Source organism: Budorcas taxicolor, chromosome 21, assembly GCF_023091745.1.
Source record: "Budorcas taxicolor isolate Tak-1 chromosome 21, Takin1.1, whole genome shotgun sequence".
In the NCBI taxonomy this organism is placed as follows: Eukaryota; Metazoa; Chordata; class Mammalia; order Artiodactyla; family Bovidae; genus Budorcas; species Budorcas taxicolor.
The window spans coordinates 29655024-29680558 of NC_068930.1; the positions used below are offsets into that span (position 1 = coordinate 29655024).

The window sequence follows — 25535 nt, forward strand, 5'->3', positions numbered from 1 at the left end:
CCACAGAATGCGCGCCTAACTGCAACTGCCAGCGGAGAAGTAGCCCAGACACTTGTGTTGCCCACCAGCGAGCAGGGCCTGGACAGGGAGGCGTGGGCTGCATAATCAGTGCTTAGGGTAAGGACCTGGACTGAATGCCTGGAGGACTATCTGAAGGAGGAAATGTGAGACAGCAATCTAAACTGTGGGATTGCCAGAGATTAAAAAAAAGAGAGAGAGAACTTTCCCTCGAAAGGCTCTAATGTGCAGATTGGCCCGCTCACACAACAAAAGATTGAGCGAATACCAGACACGCCCCTCCCTCCCGCCTGAGGCACAGAGGCAGGTGTGCAACAGCCAGAGCCGGAAGGCAAGGGGCTGCTGCAATCTTGGTCACAGAGACCAGCATCCTCCACCAAAATGTGAGCAGGCTCCCAGTTGCTAACCATGTCTTCCTGGGATCCTGGATGGTTGACATCTGCCAAGAGGGTCGCACTCAGAGATCAGCTCCCCAGAGGAGACACATGGCACACCTGAGACAGTGCTCCTGCGGTGCACCTGGGAAACCGAGTGGCTCGGACTGGGGAGGTGATTAAGACTCAAGGCCCATGTGGGACAGTGTGCTTGCCAAACACCTGATTGCCTGAGCTGCTCAGATCTGGGAAGGGCACAAAACGCATACCCAACTGAGTCTATGCCCTTGCAGAGTACCCAAGAACCTGAACGGCTTAGACTTGGGAGGTGCGCAAAATGCAGGCTCTGCTTTAAAATGCAGAGCCCCTGCAGAGCACCCTGGAGCCTGAGCAGTGTAGACCCAGGAAGCACACACCACCTTGACTTGGGGCAAACCCAGTCCATACATGTAAGTACTCCCCCCACATACCAGAGATATTTGTTTGAGATTTTCCTGCCTCCCCACAACACAACTGAACAAGTGAGTCTAAATAAGTGACCACCTTCACACCCTTGTGTCAGGGCAGAAATTAGACACTGAAGAGACTTGCGAACAGAGGAAGCCAAAATAATCAAAGAAGGGGGAACCACTCCGGAAGTGACTGGTGCAACAGATTAAAACCCTGTAGTTAACATTGACTAAGCAATGGAAGGGGCCTGTAGACCCTGAGAACAAGTACAAGCTGGAACAAGGACCTATCTGAAACTGAACTGACCCCATACTGCCCACAATAGCTCCAGAGAAATTCTTAGATATATCTTTACTATTATCACTTTTTAATTTTTTTAATTTAACTTCTCTATTACTCCTTTAATTTTCATTTTATAACCTACTATTATCTTGCCAAAAAAGACCTTATTTTAAAGCAAATTTCATATATATATTTTATAATTTTTGTGATTTTTTTTGTATTTTTAACATATATTTTTTGAGAGTCTAACCTCTCCTCTAATATGCATTTTGGATACTGAACATTAGGTTCTTAAAGGTACAAAATTGATAACAAATACCAAAAAGCAAAGATTACTGGCTTAATTGCTCTCTCCCCTTTTGACTCTCCCTTTTCTTCTCCAGGTCATTTCTAGCTCCTCCCTCCCCCTTCTCTTCTCTACTTAACTCTGTGAATCTCTCTGGGTGTTCCGGGCTGTGGAGAACACTTAGGGGACTGATTACTGGCTAGATTGGTCTCTCCCCTTTTGACTCCCCCTCTTCTCCTCCTGATCACCTCTCTCTCCCTCCTCCCTCTTCTCTTCTCCATGTAACTCTGTGAACCTCTCTGGGTGTCCCTCACTGTGGAGAATTGTTTCACCTTTAACCTAGATGTTTTACCATCTGTGCTGTATGGATGGAGAAGTCTTTGAGGCTACTGTAAGAATAAGACTGAAAGCCAGAGGCAGGAGGCTTAACTGCAAACCTGGAGAATATCAGAGAACTTCTGATTCCAGGGAACATTAATAGACAAGAGCTCACACAAAAGCCTCCATACCTACACTGAAACCAAGCTCCACCCAAGAACCAACAAGTTCCAGAACAAGACATACCACACTAATTCTACAGCAAAGCAGGAACACAGCCTAAGCATTAAAAGATAGGCTTCCCAAAGCCATGCCAAACCCATAGACACCCCAAAACTCACTACTGGACACTTCATTGCACTCCAGAGAGAAGAGATCCAACTCCATCCACCAGAACACAGATGCAGGCTCCCCTAACTAGGAAACCTTGACAAGTGACTAGTCCAACCCCACCCACAGGGAGCAGGCTCCACAATAAAGAGGAACCACGAACTTCCAGCCTACAGAAAGGACACCCCAAACACAGCAATCTAAACAAAATGAAAAGGCATAGAAATATTCAGCAGATAAAGGAACATGATAAATGTCCACCAAACCAAACAAAAGAGAAGATAAGGAGTCTACCTGAAAAAGAATTCAGAATAATGATAGTACAGATGATCCAAAATCTTGAAAACAAAATGGAGTTACAGATAAATAGACCAGAGACAAGGACTGAGAAGACGCAAGAAATGTTTAACAAGGACCCAGAAGAAATAAAGAAGAGTCGCTCAATAATGAATAATGCAATAACTGAGATCAAAAGCACTGTGGAGGGAACCAACATTAGAATAACTGATGCAGAAGGTAGGATAAGTGAGGTAGAAGATAGAATGGTGGAAATAAATGAAGCAGAGAGGAAAAAAGAAAAAAGAATTAAAGGAAATGAGGACAAACTCAGAGAAATCTGGGACAATGTTAAATGCCCCAGCATTCGAATCATAGGAGTTCCAGATGAAGAAGACAAAAAGAAAGGGCATGAGAAAATACTTGAGGAGATAATAGTTGAAAACTTCCCTAAAATGAGGAAGGAAATAGCCACCCAATTCTAAGAAACCCAGAGAATCCCAAATAGGATAAACCCAAGGCAAAACACCCCAAGACACATATTAATCAAACTAACAAAGATCAAACACAAAGGGCAAATATTAAAAGCAGCAAGGGAAAAGCAACAAATAACACACAAGGGGATCCCCATAAGCATAACAGTTGATCTTTCGATAGAAACTCTTCAGGCCAGAAGGGAATGGCAGGACAGACTTAAAGTGATGAAAGAGAAAAATCCTACAAACCAGATTACTATACCCAGTAAGGATCTCATTCAAATATGAAGGAGAAATCAAAAGCTTTACAGACAAGCAAAAGCTGAGAGAGTTCAGCTCCACCAAACCACTTCTTCAACAAACGCTAAAGGATATTCTCTAGACAGGAAACACAGAAAAGGTTTATAAACTCAAACCCAAAACAGCAAAGTAAATGGCAATGGGATCATACTTATCAATAACTACCTTAAATGTAAATGGATTGAATGCTCCAACCAAAAGACAAAGACTGGCTGAATGGATACAAAACAAGACCTCTATATATGCTGTCTACAAGAGACCCACCTCAAACCAAGGGACACATACAGATTGAAAGTGAAGGCCTAGAAAAAGATATTTCATGCAAATGGAGACCAAAAGAAAGCAGGAGTAGCAATACTCATATCAGATAAAATAGACTTTGAAATAAAGAGCATGAAAAGAGACAAAGGTGGACACTATATAATGATCAAAGGAGCAATCCAAGAAGAAGAGATAACAATTATAAATATATATAAACCCAACATAGGAGCACCTCAATATGTAAGGCAAATGCTAACAAAAATGAAAGAGAAAATTAACAGTAACACAATAATAGTAGGAAACTTTAATGCCCCACTCACACCTATGGATAGATCAACCAAACAGAAAATTAGCAAGGAAACACAAACTTTAAATGATACAATGGAACAGTTAGACTTAATTGATATCTATAGGACATTTCACCCCAAAGCAATGAATCTCAGCTTTTTGTCAAGTGCACATGGAACAGAACATTCTCCAGGATAGACCACATCTTGGGCCATAAATCTATTCTTGGTAAATTTAAAAAAAAAACCAAAAAACTGAAATCATTTCAAGCATCTATTCTGATCACAATGCAGAAAGATTAGATGTCAACTACAGGAAAAAACTATTAAAAATACAAACATATGGAGGTTAAACAACACGCTTCTGAATAACCAATAAATCACAGAGGAAATAAAAAAGGAAATCAAAATATGCATAGAAACAAATTAAAATGAAAACATGACAACCCAAAACCTATGGGATTCAGTAAAAGCAGTGCTAAGGGGAAGGTTCATAGCAATACAAGTTTACCTCAAGAAACAAGAGAAAAATCAAATAAATAACCAAAATTTACACCTAAATCAACTAGAAAAAGAAGAAATGAAAAACTCCAGGGTTAGTAGAAGGAAAGAAATAATAAAAATTAGAACAGAAATAAATAAAAAAGAAACAAAGGAGACTATAGCAAAAATCAACAAAACTAAAAGCTGGTTCTTTGAGAAGATAAATAAAATAGACAAACCATTAGCCAGACTCATCAAGAAAAAAAGGGAGAAGGATAAAATCAACAAAATTAGAAATGAAAATGGATAAATCACAACAGACAACACGGAAATACAAAAGATCGTAAAAGGCTACTATCAGCAACCATATGCCAATAAAATGGACAACTTGGAAGAAATGGACGAATTCTTAGAAAAGTACAACCTTCCAAAACTGAACCAGGAAGAAATAAAAAATCTTAACAGACCTATTACAAGCATGGAAATCGAAACCATAATCAAAATCTTCCAACAAAAAAAAGCCCAAGACCGGATGGCTTCACAGGTGAATTCCATCAAAAACTTAAAGAAGAGCTAACACCTATCCTACTCAAACTCTTCCAGAAAATTGCAGAGGAAGGTAAACTCCCAAACTCATTCTATGAGACCACCATCACTCTAATACCAAAACCAGACAAAGAAGCCACAGAAAAGAAAGAAATAAATAAAGAAGGAAAACTACAGGTCAATATCACTGATGAACACAGATGCAAAATTCCTCAACAAAATTCTAGCAAACAGAATCCAACAACATATTTAAAAGATCATACATCATGACCAAGTGGGCTTTATCCCAGGGATGCAAGGATTCTTCAATATTTGCAAGCCAATCAATGTGATACACCACATTAACAAATTGAAAGATAAAAATCATACAATTATCTCAATAGATTCAGAGAAAGCCTTTGACAAAATTCAACACTCATTTATGCTAAAAACTCTCCAGGAAATAGGCATAGAAGGAACATATCTCAACATAATAAAAGCCATATATGATAAACCCACAGCAAACATTATCCTCAATGTTGAAAAACTGAAAGCATTTCCCCTAAAGTCAGGAACAAGACAAGAGTTCCCACTCTCACCACTACTATTCAACATAGTTTTGGAAGTCTTGGCCACAGCAATCAAAGAAGAGAAAGAAATAAAACGAATCCAGATTGGAAAAGAAGTAAAACTCTCACTGTTTGCAGATGACATTATTCTCTACATGGAAAACCCTAAAGACTCCACCAGAAAATTACTAGAGCTAATCAATGAATATAGTAAAGTTGCAGGATATAAAATCCACAGAAATCCCTTGCATTCTTATACACTAACAATGAGAAAACAGAGAAATTAAGAAAACAATCCCATTCACCATTGCAACAAAAAGAATAAAATACTTAGGAATAAATTTACCTAAAAAAAAAAAAAAAAAGACCTGTACATGGAAAACTATAAAACGCTGATGAAAGAAATTAGAGATGACACAAATAGGTGGAGAAATATACCATGTTCATGGATCGGAAGAATCAGTGTAGCGAAAATGAGTATACTACCCAAAGCAATCTGCATTCAATGCAATCCCTATCAAACTACCTGGTATTTTTCACAGACCTAGAACAAATAATTTCACAGTTTGTATGAAATACAAAAAACCTCACATAGTGAAAGAAAACTTGAGAAAGAAAACTGGAACTGGAGGAATCAACTTGCCTGACTTCAGACTATACTACAAAGTTACAGTCATCAAGACAGCATGGTACTGGCACAAAGACAGAAATGTAGATCTGTGGAACAAAATAGAAAGCCCAGAGATAAATCCACGCACATATGGATAGCTTATCTTTGAGAAAGGAGGCAAAAATATACAATGGAGAAAAGACAATCTCTTTAACAAGTGGTGCTGGGAAAACTGGTCAACCACTTGTAAAAGAATGAAACTAGAACGCTTTCTAACACCATGCACAAAAATAAACTCAAAATGGATTAAAGATCTAAATATAAGACTAGAAACTATAAAACTCCTAGAGGAAAACACTCTATGACATAAATCACAACAAGATCTTCTATGACTCAGCTCCCAGCATAACAGAAATAAAAGCAAAAATAAACAAATGGGACCTAATTAAACCTAAAAGATTTTGAACAATGAAGGAAACTATAAGCAAGGTGAAAAGACAGCATTCAGAATGGGAGAAAATAACAGCAAACAAAGCAACTGACAAAGAATTAATTTCCAAAATGCACAAGCTCATGTAGCTCAATACCAGAAAAATAAATGACCCAATCAAAAAATGGGTCAAAGAACTAAACAGACATTTCTCCAAGGAAGACAAACAGATGGCTAACAAACACATGAAAAGATGCTCAACATCACTCATTATCAGAGAAATGCAAATCAAGACCACAATGAGGTACCATCTCAAGCTGGTCAGAATGGCTGCTATCCAAAAGTCTACAAACTATAAACACTGGAGAAGGTATGGAGAAAAGGGAAACCTCTTACACTGTTGGTGGGAATGCAAACTAGTACAGCCACTATGGAGAACAGTGTGGAGATTCCTTAAGTGAAGTGAAGTGAAGTTGCTCAGTCATGTCTGACACTTTGTGACCCCATGGACTATAGCCCACCAGGCTCCTCCATCCATGGAATTTTCTAGGCAAGAGTACTGGAGTGGGTTGCCATTTCCTTCTCCAGGGGATCTTTCCAACCCAGGGATCCAACCTGGGTCTTCCTCATTTTGGGCAGATGCTTTACAGTCTGAGCCACCAGGGAAACTCCAGAGATTCCTTAATAAACTGGAAATAGAACTGCCATACGACCCAGTTGGGCATACACACTGAGGAAACCAGAATTGAAAGAGACACATGTACCCCAATGTTCATCGCAGCACTGTTTACAATAGCTAGGACATGGAAGCAACCCAGATGTCCATCAGCAGACGAATGGTTAAGAAAGCTGTGGTACATATACACAATGGAATATTACTCAGCTATTAAAAAGAACACATTTGAAACAGTTGTAATGAGGTGGATGGAACTGGAGCCTATTATACAGAGTGAAAGAAGTCAGAAAGAAAAACACCCATATAGTATATTAATGCATATGCATGGAATTTAGAAAGATGGTAATGATGACCCTATACTTGAGACAGCAAAGGAGACACAGACATAAAGAAGAGAATTTTGGACTCTGTGGGAGAAGGCAAGGGAGGGATGATTTGAGAGAATAGCATTGAAACATGTATATTACCATATGTGAAATAGATGATCAGTCCAAGTTCAATGCATGAAACAGGGCACTCAAAGCCAGTGCACTGGGACAACCCTGAGGGATGGGATGGGAGGGAGGGGGGAGGGGAATTCAGGATGGGGGACACATGTACACCCGTGGCTGATTCATGTCAATGTATGGCAAAAACCACCACAATATTGTAAAGTAATTAGCCTCCAATTAAATTAATTAATTTTAAAATTAAAAAAAAATTCATGTGTCAGTCGCTCAGTCATGAGCCTACTCTTTTTGTACCCCGCCAAGCTCCTCTGTCCATGTGATTCTCCAGTCAAGATGACTGAAAAGGGTTGTTATTCATTTCTCCAGGGGAATTTCTGGACCCAGGGATAGAACCCCAGTTTCCCCCATTGCAGGCAGATTTTTTACCATATGAGCCACAGGGAAGCCTTAAAATTCATAGATAGCACTGAGTTCTACCTACTTCACTAGTTTAAATGAATGCAACTTACCTTTAGCATTATATTCAGAAAAAAATACATGTCTCAAGTCCCCAATAATCAAAAGTACTAAACTAGATAACCACTGGAAAGATACTTTTACCAGAGGTAATGCAGTGCATAAAAAGAGGATTTCCAGAACTTGCTGTTAGAACCTAAGCACACACAGACCACACTGACATCGGCCACTCTTCATGCCGGTTTGCTCTGCCAACAGTCCATCAGTCAACTCTACTAGCCTGAGTCCAGCAGGAAAGTTCATGGTGCACCAGAGTCACCCGCTCTTAAGCTGTTACTGTTTTCTCTTCTTTACTGAAAGGCTGTCCTTAGCTAGGATTTACCCATTACAGGCCAAGATGGACACTTTTATTATGCTGTTCTTCAGGCTTTGTCTGAGTCAGCATCTTCTCTCTAGCTTCAGCATGTACAGAAGGATTCCACAGAGAAAAGCTAATTCTGTAGAGGTCTTCTATTTTAGGTTGGCCAAACAAATGAGCAATGCATACCTTAACACTGCCAACCACTTTACTTTTCAAAAGCTAAATACATTTTACACCCAGTATTGCAGTCTCTGGGTTTAGGGGACTTGTTGGATCAATCTTGTAGAAAACTCACCTTGCACACATCAATACTTGCCAAATACAATTATTGTTCTGCCTCCACTTTGCAATGGAGAAGGAAATGGCAACCCACTCCAGTATTCTTGCCTGGAAAATCACAGGGACAGACGAGCCTGGTGGATTGCCATCTATGGGGTCGCACAGAGTTGGACATGACTGAAGCGACTTAGCAGCAGCAGCAGCCACTTTGCAAATACTCTCTTTGCATCCAGTTCACCTTTGTGTGTTCTCAGTGTGTGCTCAGTCACTCATTCATGTCCAGCTGTTTGCAACCCCATGGACTGTAGCCCTCTAGGCTTCTCTGTCCATGGGATTCTTCAGGCAAGAATACTGGAATGGATAGCCATTTCCTTCTCCAGGGGATCTTCCCAACCCAGGGATCAAACCCATGTCTCCTGCCTTGATAGGCAGGTTCTTTACCACTGAGTCACCTGGGAAGCCCACAGTTCACGTGAGATGGGATCAACTAGCTGGTGAAAGATGGGAATATCACACACCAAATGTGGACAGTCACCATCTGGGTAGTTATCAGGGATGTAAACTTAAATACACCACCTTGATAGAGTCCATGCCCTACAAACATGACTCCAAACTGCAGTAACACAGATTGATAGGAAGGCAGCACATAGACACCTGGTGACTTCTGCTTCATAATCAAGGTAAAATCCGCAAGAAGGAAGTATTCCAAGTGGAAAGGTCCATAAGAAGCATAGATGCCATTTGTGTTGCTGGGGCAGGAGATGTAGGTTTAATTATGGGCAGAGCATTTTGGAGGGAAGAGAAGGCAGCTGTTTATTTGGATCAGTGTGTGGAGGACTGGTTTTCACATCCCATCACTGTCTGCTCTTCACCATCAGATTGTTTGCATACAGAACTTGTAAATGTGCTCAGTTTACAAGCAATCTTTGGAAGTTGGTGATGGACAGGGAAGCCTGGAGTGCTGCAGTTCCAGCCCAGGGGTCGCAAAGAGTCAGACACAGCTGAAAGGAAATGAATTGAAATATGCTCCAGAAAGGGTGATAATTTGCACTCCAAACAAAGAAATTCAGTGCTCTGTGTCATCAAACTTTCATGCTCAGAATTCACTTTACATTGGTGATTTCAGATAGTGCTCCCGGCTGCCCGACAAGCCAGCACTGTCACAGCCCTACAGCATCTCTGGTTGTCTGGCCCCTGCAAGTGGGATCTTAGTTCCCCGATCAGGGATGGAACCCTGAAGTAGAAGTATGGAGTTTCAGCCACTGGGCCACCAGGGGAAGTCCCAAACCCACTCTGAACATTACTTGGCTTCTTCAAGAGCTAAAAAGATGTAAACACTTGGTATTCTTTTCAAAATGGAACATGGTAATAGTCAGCACTCGTGAACGACAGGGAAGGCCCTGAATGACATTGTTTGGAATGCAATCCCCCACCCTATCTCCCCCCTACCCTCTATGCTCTATAGGAACCCCACCCCATTACAGAGATAGGAAACTGGGGTGTGGATTCCACAAACCTGAGTTGGCAGCCCTGTGGGATTCTTAGCAAGGGCACTAGGGAGGAACTGGAGAACCAAGAAAAGAACAAGTTGTATTCTTATGTACAAGTGCCAGCCCGGTGAGACTCATCTAGAAACCTGGGGCCCAGCAGGTTCACTGTGGGTAATAAACAGGGGAGCTCACTGCCATAGTGCCTCCCAGATCACTAAGCAGGTTCATAAACAGAAGAAGCCTGGAGGCAGAAAACAGCTGGGCTTGGCTTCCCCCATGCCCTCTATGAGGGCTCTGGTCTAGGCCAGTCTGCACAGCTTGTTGATGACTGCTCTCCTGACCCTTCCAAGCATCCAGGAATTGATGACCTAGAAGAGAGAGTGAATAATTATCAGAATTTTACACAGAGGCTCAGAGAGGTTGTATAAGTTACCCAGAGTCACACAGCCCACTAGTAAAAGACTGGCATTTCAATGTCAGACTTCTGCTCTTCAAAATACCCCAGCTTCCTGAGACAGCAGCACTTAGACCTACTCTATCACCCAACATGCTGATCCATTTGTCATTTTGGTATCACCAGGTGTGGAAGGAAGACACCTGTCAGAAGCCACCAGAGTCTGTGCCCTGGTTTTTGGAGTGAAATGAAGCCAGGTGGGGTGCAGAAAGGAAGCAGTATGTTTGGTAAGGTATTACACAGGGTAGGGTGGCAGGGGGGCACACCGATGGAGCAGTCATGAAGTTGTCTCCCAGGAGACTTGAAGCTCTAAAGAGAGCAGCTCCAAGTGCTTTCTAGGAAAGGAGAATTTTCGAAGGACTCGAGGCTACATTTCTCCCTTCCCCTCTTGTCAAACATCTTTTGCTAAACTCTGATTTTTAGCAAAAGCAGGAGTTTTATAGTCAGCGTCCCTTCTCACATTAAATATAGCCCTGGTTCTTATCTTTCTAGCCCAGGAAGAATTTGACATGGTATTGACATTAGGGAAATCAGTCGAGGAGACAATGTCAGAGACAGATCGTCTGGGCTGAGAGCTTGAAGATGTTATTTTCAAACAAAACAGCAGCCATAAAAGGGAAATGGGCAGCTGTGTGTGAGGAAGCCGGGGAAAGGAAGAGACCAGCTCAGCCCCTCCACCCCTTGCCCAACAACAGGGGGCAAATACATCACAAGGAGGTGTCAGACAGTCTACACAGAAGGATTCTGAGCTTCAGACCATCACCTGCTTCCAGACATCAAATGAAATCATAGAGCACTTTGAAGACATAAAGTATTCCGGGGCCATAAGTGTCATAATTATTGTTACTCTTGTTGCTTAATCAGTGGAGCTGGGTATCTGTCTTGGGGAGGACACTTTCAGACCCAGGTGAATGAGAAATGTCTTTAGTACACATTCAGGCTGTCTTCTCTATATCTGTCAGCTCCCACATAAGAGTCAGACTATAAACGGAGAACGACAGAAGGATGCTGCTGTGTATCATAATAGACATCCATCAAGTGTGCACAGCTGCTCACAGCCTGCACAGCATTTCCATTCCCATCAGCTCGCACATCCCCAGCACTGTCCCCTAGTCATGGGGTTGGGACTTGAGTCCTCTCCCCAAGGTCAAGGACAGGACTCTCGGCCTTTCTGCCTTTGCCTCCGTGACATAAGAACTCTGCCCTCCATATACCTAAAGTGAAAGTGAAGTCGCCCAGTCAAGTCTGACTCCTTGCTACCCTGTGGACTATATAGTCCACGAGGCTCCTCCGTTCATAGGATTCTCCAGGCAAGAGTACTGGAGTGGGTTGCCATTTCCCACTCCACCAAATACCCTAAGGAAACCATAATAAAAAAAGACACATGTACCCCAATGTTCACTGCCACAGTATTTACAATAGCTAGGACATGGAAGCAACCTAGATGTCCATCAACAGAGGAATGGATAAAGAAGATGTGATATATACATATATACAGTGGAATATTAGTCATAAAAAGGAACACATTTGAATCAATTCTAATGAGGTGGATGAACCTAGAGCCTATTGTACAGAGTAAGTCAGGAAGAGAAAAACAAATATCGTGTATCAATGTATATACGTGGAATCTAGGAAGATGGTACTGATGAAACTATTTGCAGGGCAGCAATAGAGATGCAGACACAGAGAACAGACTTATGGACACTACCCACAAGGGGAACCAGCCCGAAGATCCAGCCACCCACTCATTGGGGTGGGCAAAGGAGAGACAGAGAAAGTGTGTCCTTGATGACCATCCCAGGACCCTGAATCAGCCAACCCCAGAGCCTGTGCTAAGTTCAGCTTCTCAAGACATGAGATGATAGATGTCTTTATTGCATAAGCTGCTGTGGGTCAAGTGTTCTGCTCCTTGCCGAGAGCATCCTGATTAACTCAGGTCCTGGCAGGCAGCAGCTGGACATATCTGAGCTGTCCACTCAAGCAGCTGAAATCCAAACTGATAAAAACAGTTAACACAGACTGCGTTCACTATGCCAGGCTCTCTGCCAAGTGGTTTATATGGATTATTTCTTTCATTTCTCACAGCCATCCTATCAGATGGTTACTTACAGGGGGACTCATTTACAGATGTGGAAACTGAGGAAGAGACCGTTTAAAAAACTCCTTCGAAGATAGTGGCAGAGCCAGAATATGAATCCAAGGAATCTGACCTCAACATTTATGATATCAGAGTTACACTGAGATGCTGCGTGTTGAAGACTTGTTGTTCAATCGCTAAGTTGTGTCTGACTCTTTTCGACCCCGTGGACTACAGCATGCCAGACTTCCCTGCCCTTCACCATCTCCTGGAGTTTGCTCAAACTCATTGAGTCCATTGAGTCGATGATGCCATCCAACCATCTCATCCTCTGTTGTCCCCCTTCTCCTCCTGTCCTCGATCTTTCTCAGCATCAGGGTCTTTTCCAATGAATCAGCTGTTCACATCAAGTGACCAAAGTATTGGAGTGTGTTGAATCCTGCTGGTGTTCAAACAGGCCCTCCTCCTTCAAGAAGGGTGGGGCTGAATTTGGTCAATAGGATTTTACCATCCAGGACAATTTGTTCATATCCACCAACCAAGGTACTAACCCATCCTGAAAGCATCTGCCAAGAAAGAAATGCCAACTTCCCACTGGAGGATCAGTGGTAGGGCTGGCAGCCTCAGGTAGAGCTTCTGGTCAGCCACAGAGTTCTTGAATATGTCCTGTTCTCAGGGGGAGGTGGGGCCCAAGGAAGGAGCAATTGGTTATCTTTTCTGTTCAGATTCTCCTGCCCTGTGAACTATACTGCAGTAACCCCAGCTGCAAATCAGGACCCATCTGCTCATTTTAAATTCACCTGGACAAGAGCTGCTGCTGCTGCTGCTGCTAAGTCGCTTCAGTCGTGTCCGACTCTGTGCGACCCCATAGACGGCAAGAGCAGGGGATTCAAATGACAACTCCTCATGTTCCAGTCACTTTACAGGGTTCATCTCTGCTTCCTTTAGTTCTTGAAATGGAGAAATTTTGCATAGATTTTAGAGGGGACTGTGTTTTAAAAATTGAACAGGTATAAAATATCAGCCTCCATACATACAATACATAGACTTTGTCCAGATGAATTCCAAACTCCAGGGCCATAATATAAAGTCAAGTCAATCAGCTACTGAAAGAAGAAAAAAAATGTCAGCCAGATTTTGTTGTTGTTTTTTTTTGTTTGTTTTAACTCATGTAGATAACTAGTCTGTAGATTTTATTTTTCTTTTCCTTTTTAAAAATTTTTTATTGAAATATAGTTGACTTACAATGTTGTGTTAGTCTCAGGTGTACAGCAAAGTGACTCAGTTGTGTGTGTGTGTGTGTATATATATATATATATATATAGTTCTTCCTTCTTTACATCCTCTTCCATTTTAGGTTATTACAAGATATTTAGTAGAGTTCCCTGGGCTATACAGTACGTCCTTGTTGGTTAACAATTTTATATATGGTGGTGTTGTTGTTCAGTCACTTAGTCATGTGCATATTTAATTTATTTATTTACATAACTTTCATTTTTCAGCTTCCTACTCTAGATAGGGCTTTCCCTGGTTGCTCACATGGTAAAGAATCTGTCTGTAATATGGGAGACCCGGGTTCAATCCTGGGGTTGGGAAGATCCCATGGAGAAGGGAATGGCTACCCACTCCAGTATTCTTGCCTGGAAAATCCCATGGACAGAGGAACCTGATGAGCTACAGTCCATGGGGCTGCAAAGAGTTGGACATGACTGAATGACTAACACACAAACATTCTAGCAAGTAGCTAAAAGCATGGTAGCATGTCTATTTATTAAAATATGTGTGTGTGTATATATATATAGACACACAGCCACATCTGCTCCTAATATGCTCATAAATGTTTTACACTCTCAAAATCTTTGTGACATTTTCCTTGATCCCAGAACATGTATGCTTTTGACAAATACTGAATGAGATTCTGTGTTAGCCGGGGCCTGTGTCAGGCATCAAGACTCTGCCACCCTGGGCGGGGTCCCCAGGCCAGCAGTTTCGGCATCACCTGAAAGCTCTCTAGAAACACAGCATCTCAGCCCTACCCCAGCCCTGTTGACTCAGACTCTGGTGGCTCCAATTCATTGCTCTAGAGGATAAGATGACAGATGAGACCTGGTCCATGTCCTCAATGAGTTCAGACACTAGAGGAAGAGAGGAACATGAAACTGGGGACTTGCAATCCGCAGTGCTAACTGCTATGAGGGAATCAAGCTTAGCAGGTTCCGAACGTCCAGAGGAGGGATGTGCTGGCTCTGAGACATCAGGCAAGGCTCCTGGCAGGAAGTGAACCCGATCTGGCCACAGTGGAGTGGGAGGTGCCCTCCTGAGAAGCTATGGGCAATGGTTCACAGGAAGAGGAGCCCCTGGGACTTCCCTGGTGGTCCAGCGCCTAAGACTCTGTGCTCCCAATTCAAGGAACCCAGGTTCGATCCTTGGTCGGGGAACTAAGATCCTGCATGCTGCATTGCAGGGCCAAAAAATGTCTCTGGAAGCTCCTGGATGTTCATCTCTGACAATATACACAACAGTCCCTGGAGAAAGGCCAGACATGGTGGGGTGCAAGGAAAATGGCTTGGCTACCCCATGCACAAGAAGCTTTCACAAAAGGACCCTGTTACAACTTCTCTGGTGGTCCAGTGGCTAAGACTCCATGCTCCCAGTGCAGGGGGTCTGAGTGCCTTCCCTGGTCAGAGAACTAGATCCCACATGCTACAGCTGAGAGTTCACATACTAAAACTAGGACCTGGCGTGGTCAAATAAATAAGTAAAGATAATCTTTTTTCTTTTTTTAAAGAAGAGGGTCCCCCATTGAAAGACTGATGCTATCTGGGACATTTTCCACATCCAAAGCCTTGTTGGTAAACACTAGCGATGATACTCTTTAGGCAACAATGGCCTTTGCATACCACAGATAGAGAGGGGACTACATTTGCATCTCTGAACCTGGGAAGCATGGATGAGTACCAGTGGAAGATAAGGCTGTGTGTACAGCAATAGAGATGTGGTCCCTGTGATTGGCCCTAGTGTTTTCATTTTCACTTAATAATCATGTAGTTTGGACATGCTCCTTGGGTAATCCTTCAACACACCTTAGTAGGATGCAGGCACATCTGAGTCTCCTATGAAAGAAGCAAATGAGATTTAAAATGCCTCTCTTTTGACCCATTGCATGGAAGAGGTCACTGACACCAAGTAATATCATTTCTGGTACCTTCCAGGAAGGCACACATGACTGACATAGGACTGACGTCAGAGTCAATGGACTCAGCCTGAGACTGAAGAGGCTCTGTGAGCAGCCTGGAGGTGATACGTCACAAACTGTGATGTGGGAGGTGGATGAAGTTGACATGGGGGGGCGGGGGGGGGGGCTACTGGGGAGGTGGGGAGGGGAGGGGAGGAGAGGAGGTCTGCTGTATGCCTAGGGCTGTGCTATGTGCCTTTCTTTTTTAAAATTCATCTTTTTATGGCTGTGCAGAATCTTCATTGCTGCACATGGACTTTCTCTAGTTGTGGTGAGCAGGGGCTACTCTAGCTGTGGTGCATGGGCTTCTCATTGCAATGGCTTCTATTGTTGCAGAGTACAGGCTTTAGAGCACAGGGGCTTCAGTAGGTGGGCTCAGTAGTTGCAGCTCCCAGGATCCATAGTACAGACTCAATAGTTGTGGCACATGGGCTTAGTTGCTCCACAGCACAGGGGATTTTCCTGGACCAGGGATTGAATCCATGTCTCCTGCATTGGCAGGTAGATTTTTAACCATTGAACCACCAGGAAAGTCCCGCTAGTTGCCTTTCTGTGATCCTCACAGCAACCCTGGGTGTCACTTCCCCTCATGACAAATAACAAAGCAGAGTTGAGGAAGCCCTCTGTTGGTGCCTGAATCAGACTCCAAACTTCTCCTTCTCCACTCCTGACTATTTCTCACCAAAGGTACTCCCTTCCCCAAAGATTTCTTTTTTCTTCTGCATCCATTCACATCTCCATTCCTCCCCTTCTCTCTCTCAGCTTCCCACTCCCGGCCCCCAGACTCTGCATTTCAGGCTTTCAGTAACAGTACTCATCACCATGGTGCCTGTGGGTCCCACAGACATCCTATTAGTGCATGCTTCAAGATGCATTTAAATCTAAAATTCCACTGCTAGTTATTTTCTGCCTTTTAGAAGCCTTGATCCTGATCTGCACATCAGGTCTTTTCTGTCTTGCAACCCTCTTTCTGAGAGACACTGTGGGGCTTTCACCTCTAACATCCTGTATCTTACTTTCTAGCAAATCCTTAGTTTTCAGTTTCCCCCTCAAGGACACATGGGAAGACTTACGGGACCCTAATACTGGGAGGGTAGCAATGCTGAAGCAGGGCCAGGGTGGAAGTGAAGCAGGCAGGGTGCTGAAACCTTGTGGCCTGGGGGAGAAAAGCTAGTGAGAGCTTAAATGGTGGTGAAGGAGGACACCGAGGTGGCTCATAGAAAGACCGTGCCCAACGTCCAATACAAGAGCAAAGTTTCAACATAAATGAGACGAACGAGTTACTTGAAGCAAGTTGTTCCAAAGTCATCATTTTATGCAGTGCCACGGACAGTTTCTGCAAGAGGAACTTTAAGGATTACATATGGCTTCAAAAGCTCTTTCGCCAGGTATGGAAAGCTGGATGGCCCACCCACAGGCAACACTGCCTATGGTTTGAAACATAATTTTTCTGTCTAATCCTCCTTAGGTGGTTTAATCAAAACAACAAAAGCAGAATGCTGCTCTGCTTCTTCTAAGCGCCCTGTTAACCATTTTCTGAACCTTCTTTGGGTGCATCTGTTTTATATTTTGTGGAATACAGAGAAATATATTCAGACTTCACAGCAGGGTGGACTACTTTCACCTACAAACTAAGGAAGAATGATCTCCCTACATGCACCCCTATACTGATGACTAAGCAGCTACTGTCAAGTCAGTGGCAAGAGAGAGAAGTAGTTTAGAACAGGGTCACAAACCTTCTGTAAAGGTCAGAGAGTAAGTAGCTGAGGCCACAGACACATGGTCTTGATCACAGTTACTCAGTCCCACAGCTGCAAGAAAGCAACCGTAGATAAACTTTAATTGAATGGGTGTAGCTGGGTTTCAATATTTGAATTTCACATAATTTTCACATATCACAAAATATTATTCTCCCTTTGCTCTTTTGCTGTTTAGTCACTAAATCATGTCTGATTCTTTTGTGACCCCATGGACTGTAACCCACCAGGCTCCTCAGTCCACAGGGTTTCCCAGGCAAGAATACAGGAGTGGGTTGCCTTGCCCTTCTCTAAGGGATCTTCCCAACACAGGGATTGAACCCCTATCTCCTGCATTGGCAGGTGGCTTCTTTACCACCAAGCTACCAGGGAAGTTTTTTTTTCAGGGAAGTTTTTTAAACTGTTTCAAACTGTAAAGTACATTCCTAGCTCATAGGCCAGCAAAAGCAGGCAGCAGGATGGATTTAGACTTTGGGCCATAATTTGGCAAACTCTGACTTAGTCCCACCCCTCTGATGACCTAAAGGGGTGGGATGGAGGGGTGGGAGGAAGATTCAAGAGGGATGGGATGTATGTATATGTATACATATAGCTGATTCACTTAGCTGTACAGCAGAAACTAATTCAACACTGTTAAGCAAGTATACTCCAATTTAAAAAACTAATTTACTTCCCAGGATATTAGATGTTCTCCTACTATCAGTGGTTCATAATCCTATAGGCAAATCAGAATCACCTATGGCTCTTTTATTTAAAATAAAAAATTATAAGGGCCAAAGCTTTTCAAACCTACCTAACTAGAGTCTCAAATTAGAGGATTATTCTCTGGAATTACAATATCATAATTTAGTGATAATATTTAGAAATAATATTTATATTTCTTAATAGTATTTAGAAATACTATAAATTATTGAATCCCTTACTGATGGACATTTAGGTTGGTTCCAGCTCTTTGCTATGACTGTAAAAAACTGTGGCAAACATCATTGTACATGTATTATCCAATTGTGTCCTTAGGATAAATTCCTAGATTTTTAATTACTGAGCCAAAGACTATAAAAATTTCCAAGTTTCAACTGTAGCAGATGATGTAAATTTGCACTGTAAGACACAAAACACAGTCCTCTACTCCAAACCAAAGCAATGCTCCATCTTAAACCTTGGTGTATTTAAAAAAAAAAAAAAAGTGATAAGGGACTTTCCTCATGATTCAGTGGCTACAACTCCGAGATCCCAATGCAGGGGTCCCAGGTTCCATGCCCGGTCAGGGAACTAGAGCCCGCATGCCACAACTAAAAGGTCCTGCAAGTAGCAGGTAAGACTTGGTGCAGCCAAATAAATAAATAATTTTTTTTAAGCTTTTAAAAAAGTGATAAGCATCTTGATGGAAGAAAATGAGAGATTAATACATAACCTTAGGCAGGGCTAGAGCTGTGGACCTTCTGGGCTCCAAGGACATTAATACAAGTAGCCCATATTCAGCTTCAGTAGTGGGCTGATGTGAGGCCTAGCCTGTGAAATCAGGAGCTGGAATAGAATGAGGTGGGGCTCCCTCACTCAAGAACAAACACTGAAAGAAGCTGGCCCAGCTTCCTGGCTATATTCAACATTAAGCTGCTGCCCAAGGTAGCAGCATTGGTAAAGAATCTTCCAGCAATGCAGGAGATGCAGGTTTGATCCCTGGATCAGGAAGATCCCCTGGAGAAGGGAATGGCTACCCATTCCAGTATTCTTGCCTGTAGAATCCCATGGACAGAGGAGCCTGGCGGACTACAGTCTATGGGGTCTCAAAGAGTCAGACACAACTAAGTGACAAAGCATGGCAAAGTAGCAGAAGGAATCAGACATTTACGCAGGCAGAACTCGGCCACACTACCCGTCGGCTCCAGAACTGAATCTGAAGCATCCCTGTGAGACAGGAGCCTCAAACTTCTATCGTAAGTCCTAGTTTTGAGTTGTGAAACCTGGTTCAGTATAAAACTTCTAGACATAAAGAAGGCAAGTAGGAGAAAAAGAACAAAAAAGGCCAAGAACGGCTCCTTCTCTTGAACCTTATACTGCAATTTTGAGTCATATGAGGACAACTGATGCCATAAAAGACAGACACTGAACACACCTCGGAGATCATTCAGTTCAGAGAAATTTAAGATAATAAAGCAATTTCCTTAAAAAAAAAAAAAAGGCCACTAAGGAATATATGGTTAATATTATCAAAAAGACAATAGAAGTTATAGTTGCATATTTTAAACGTTGAGAAAAAGATCAATTTTGGATATGTTAAAATTTTAAGAAAAGGAAACTCAAGGTGTAATTTACACACTAGCAGAAGTGAGAGAAAGAAAGAGAGAGACAGAGGACAAAGAAAACTTTACCAATCTAAGAGAAGACAGGAAAGGAGAAACTAATAAATATACCACACTATAGAAAATAAGATAGAAGTAAATATATTTCACCCCCCAAAACAGAGAAAATGTGAGCTCATTGGACCCATATATTTATATCAGAGACTATCAATTGGACTTTTTACTTCAATTTTGTACTGATGAAAACAGATATTTACAGTCTAACACAACAGACTCCCCTGATGGTCCAGTGGTTAAGAATCCATCTGCCAATGAAGGGGACTCAGGTTCAATCCCTGGTCCAGGAAGATTCCACATGCCTTGGGACAGCTAAGCCTGCATGCCAGTAGACTAATAAACCGTTAAGAGATTTTAAATGGTCATTGGAGATCTCTCCTGGTAGCAAGATTCAGCTTAAATGTAGATTTCCCCCAGTGCCTCTATAAAAACAAAAGAAAAACCCATAGACAACATCTTATAAAAACTAATAACAGGAATCCCCAGGAGGCCCAGTGGTTAGGACTCTGCACTTTCACTGCTGTGGGCCTGGATTCAATCCCTGGTTGGAGAACTAAGATCCCACAAGCCTCGGTGCAACCAGAAAAACAAAACAAAACAAAACAAAACAAAATCTAGCTGATAACATTTCCAAGAACTTCAGAATAAGGGCAGGTGGGGGCAGTCAACAAGAGTCTTATGGCTGTGTATGAGCAGCCCAGGGGCACATGAATGGACTAAGAAATAAGAAATCTAGAAATGACCTACCTGTGCTCACTTCTAAATGGAAGGAATCCTCAGATGAAGACTCAGCTAGCCAATATGAGGACAATGATCAACAGGAGTGCCTCTTTTCAGGTTCTAATGTGTGAGTGAGTTATCCAAAGATGATGACAGAAGTTCTAGAGTGATGGGTCAGGCAGAAATCTCAAGGAAAGGAGACAGCCCTGCACCAAGGACATTCTGCTAGGATTGAAACACAAATGGGTCGGGACAGGAATGCATAGGCTGAAGGAGAAGGAAGGTTCAGATATTACCAGGGAAGGGATCTAGAGAGATAGACCTCAGAAAGGAGAATTCAATATGAGAAACCCATTTACACAATCATCATATTAACAGCATAAATTAAAAGATCATCTCTATAGATTCTGAAAAGAAAATTTAATACCCAGCTTAAAAACACTCAATAAAATAAAAACTGAAGGATATTTCCTGAAAATGATATACAGAGCTCAACCTAAAACTGCTATCTTACTTAAACAAAAATTACTAGCAAGAATTCTTAATCATATTTGTTAATCTCTGTATTAGTTGGGTAAAATCATAATATTTTTACTTTCACTAACCAACAGAAATTTAGTTTTCCCTTCAATTATGAATGTAGGTAATAAACCAGAGTGGTATTAGAATTACCCATGGCTTTGTCACTAACAGAAATCATTGGTATTTTCATGTCATAGTACAGTGGTTGCAGGAACATCAAAATAGTATTCATGCCTCTCATTGCTTTGAAATCATGGTATTTATTAGACCTGCCACTATATCTTATATTTAGTGCAGTAATAATATTTCAATAACTACTTCATTAGTTTCCTTTGCCATCCTATGTATTTTATTTTATACATTTAAACTCTTGATTCAGAGAAGGGTGTTCATAAACTTCACTTGACTGCCAGACAGGTTCAATACACAAAAGAAGAGTTATGAAAGTCCTGCATTTGTCACTTCCTAATAAAATTAGCTGGAGAAGGCAATGGCACCCCACTCCAGTACTCTTGCCTGGAAAATCCCATGGATGGAGGAGACTGGTGGGCTGCAATCCATGGGGTCGCTAAGAGTCAGACACGACTTCATTTTCACTTTTCACTTTCATGCATTGGAGAAGGAAATGGCAACCCACTCCAGTGTTCTTGCTTGGAGAATCCCAGGGATGGGGGAGCCTGGTGGGCTGCCATTTATGGGGTCGCACAGAGTCGGACACGACTGAAGTGACTTAGCAGCAGCAATAAAATTAGCAACAAAACACCAATGTCCACCATCTCCAGGGGTGCTAAGGATTCTCAAGCCAGTAATCTGGCAAATTTGCAAATAATAATCGAGCCCAGCATCATCTGATCGTCCCCTGTACACACACACACACACACACACACACACACACACACACACACACACACACACAGAGAGATACTCAATTGTCATTTCTTGCAAAATGAAAAGCTAGGGCAGGGAAATGAAGACTGAGAAAGGGATGGAGCTTCCCTAGTGGCTCAGTGGTGAAGAATCCTCCTGCCAATGCAGGGGACATGGTTCGATCCCTGATCTGGGGAGATCCCACATGCCGGGCAGCAACTAAGCCCGTGTACCACAACTACTGAACCTATGCCCTAGAGCCTGGGAGGTGCAACTACTGACTGCTGAGGTTCGCATACCCTAGAGCCCGTGCTCCACAACAAGAGAAGCCACCACAATGAGAAGCCCACACACTACAACTAGGAGTAGCCCCCACTCACCACAACTAGAGAAACGCCCATGCAGCAATGAAGACCCAGCACAGCCAAAATAAATAAATAACTTTTTTTAAAAAATGGAAGGGGATAATTCATCCCCAGGAGGAAGCAATCCTTCTGCCCCAACACTGGCAGATTCCTCAATGGAGGGCTGCAAGGTGCTCCAAGAGAATACCTACCAGGCCTAGCAGAGCTGCAGGTGGGATCTGGGAACAAGGCTGCTACCCCCATCCAATGCCCAGTGCATGTCGGGAGCTAGCTGAGGACGCTGCAAAGAGGTACCAGCATCCACTCCTCTTCTACTTCTCTTCTGGCTCTGCTTGCTCCCCTGGAATCCTGAGCGTGCTCTGGTGCCCTGGCAGACATGGTGGCCTGACCTTGAACTTCTGTCCTTCTGTCTGGAACCCCGAATCCTTATCTGGCTTCGACGAACCTTATCTCCCAAAAATGGGAAGAGAAGGGGTCGGGGTCTGTCCTGGGCTACCAAGGGCTCACTGGAACCAGAGGTCATGATGTTGAAATCAACCTACCAATGAAGATGACCATTGCTTAGTGAAGTGTTGTAAACCTCAAGTTTTCAGAGTATCAAGCAGCTATAAACAATATATTTAGGGAGTTATGAAGACAGGAGCTGAGGTGGAACAAACATCTTCACCTGAAGACACTGAAGTAATATATAAAAATACATGCACTCAAGTCAGACAAAGAAGGAGAAATATTGTACAACATCCCTTATAGGTGGAATCTAAAATGAAATGATACAAATGAACTTACATACAAAACAGAGACACAAAACTTAGAGAACAAACTTATGGTTGCTGGGGGAAAGGGATAGTTAGAGAGTTTGGGATGGACGTATCCATACTGTTATATTTAAAATGGATAACCAGTAAGGACCTATTGTGTAGTACAGGGAACTCTGCTCAAGGTTTTGTGGCACCCTGGATGGGAGGGGAGTTTGGGGGACAATGGATACACGTATATGTATGGCTGAGTTGCTCTGCTGTGCACCTGAAACTACCACACCATTGTTAATCAGCTATACTCTGGAACAAAATTAAAAGTTTTTTTTAAAATATGTGTGCTTCACAAAGTCAAATCAAGTGAATCTGCAGTTTTTATTCAGCCCTGAGGATCATCAGTGTGCCACCTACACCAATATGTGCTGCAAATTACTCAGTTCGTTCATTCGCTCAGTCGTGTCCGACTCTTTGCAAGCCCATGAATCGCAGCACGTCAGGCCTCCCTATCCATCACCAGCTCCCAGAGTTCACCCAAACTCATGTGCATTGATTTGGTGATGCCGTCCACCCATCTCATACTCTGTCATCCCCTTCTCCTCCTGTTCCCAATCCCTCCCATCATCAGGGTCTTTTCCAATGAGTCAACTCTTCACATGAGATGGTCAAAGTATTGGAGTTTCAGCCTCAACATCAGTCCTTCCAATGAACACCCAGGGCTGGTCTCTTTTAGGATGGACTGGTTGGATCTCCTTGCAGTCCAAGGGACTCTCAAGAGTCTTCTCCAACACCACAATTTAAATGCATCAATTCTTCGGCACTCAGCTTTCTTCACAGTCGAACTCTCACATCCATACATGACCACTGGAAAAACCATAGCCTTGACTAGATGGACCTTTGTTGGCAAAGTAATGTCTTTGCTTTTTAATATGCTGTCTAGGTTGGTCATAACTTTCCTTTCAAGGAGTAAGCATCTTTTAATCTCATGGCTGCAATCACCACCTGCAGTGATTTTGGAGCCCCCAAAAATAAAGTCTGACACTGTTTCCACTGTTTCCCCATCTATTTGCCATGAAGTGATGGGACCAGATGCCATGATCTTCGTTTTCTGAATGTTGAGTTTTAAGCCAACTTCCTCACTGTCCTCTTTCACTTTCATCAAGAGGCTTTTTAGTTCCTTTTCACTTTCTGCCAGAAGTGTGGCGTCATCTGCATATCTGAGGTTCTTGATATTTCTCCCAGTAATCTTGATTCCAGCTTGTGCTTCCTCCAGCCCAGCGTTTCTCATGATGTACTCTGCATAGAAGTTAAATAAGCAGGGTGACAATATACAGCCTTGACGTACTCCTTTTCCTATTTGGAACCAGTCTGTTGTTCCATGTCCAATTCTAACTGTTGGTTCCTGATCTGCTTATAGGTTTCTCAAGAGGCAGGTTAAGTAGTCTGGTATTCCCATCTCTTTCAGAATTTTCCACAGTTTCTTGTGATCCACACAGTCAAAGGCTTTGGCATAGTCAACAAAGCAGAAATAGATATTTTTTTGGAACTCTCTGGCTTTTTCCGTGATTCAGCGGATGTTGGTAATTTGATCTCTGGTTCCTCTGCCTTTCCTAAAACCTGCTTGAACATCTGAAAGTTCACGGTTCACATACTGCTGTAGCCTGGCTTGGAGAATTTTGAGCATTACTTTACTAGCGTGTGAGATGAGTGCAATTGTGCAGTAGTTTGAGCATTCTTTGGCATTGCCTTTATTACTCTGCTGCTGCTAAGTCGCTTCAGTCATGTCCAACTCTATGCGACCCCATAGATGGCAGCCCACCAGGCTCTGCCGTCCCTGGGATTCTCCAGGCAAGAACACTGGAGTGGGTTGCCATTTCCTTCTCCAATGCATGAAAGTGAAAAGTGAAAGTGAAGTCGCTCAGTCGTGTCCGACTCTTAGCGACCCCATGGACTGCAGCCTACCAGGCTCCTTCGTCCATGTGGTTTTCCAGGCAAGAGTACTGGAGTGGGGTGCCACTGCCTTCTCCCCTTTATTACTCAGTCCTGAGCAAACAAGCTGTGCCCCAAACTATGCCTACATACACGGCAGTTCCTGTACACCATAATCTGGACTATTTGTTCCCTGCCAGCCCTGGGGGAGAAGCCTGGGGGCTGCCCACTGACATCTCAGATTCCTTGTTTCTTGTACTCACCAGCTCAGCTGCTAAGCAGCCTCATATCTGGGGTCTGGGTAATGACCCAGGTCACCACACCCTCCTCAGAGTCCTCAGGACTTCTCTTCTCAAAGGCATGCATAATACCGCTGCTATCACCAAAGAGAATATCTGGCCAAAGAAGGTGGTATGGAGAATCTAAATATAGTTATCAGACACGTGCAATTTCTCCATTGAATAGAGAATATAGCAACTGGGAATTTCTAAACTCTTGGCATAGAATATAT

General features: G+C 42.8%; 1 pseudogene; it reads right to left on the reverse strand.

The window, feature by feature from the left end:
* Positions 1 to 8181: 8181 nt before the first annotated feature.
* Positions 8182 to 25535, reverse strand: part of LOC128066457 (AKT-interacting protein-like) — a 76334-nt pseudogene continuing 58980 nt past the window's right edge.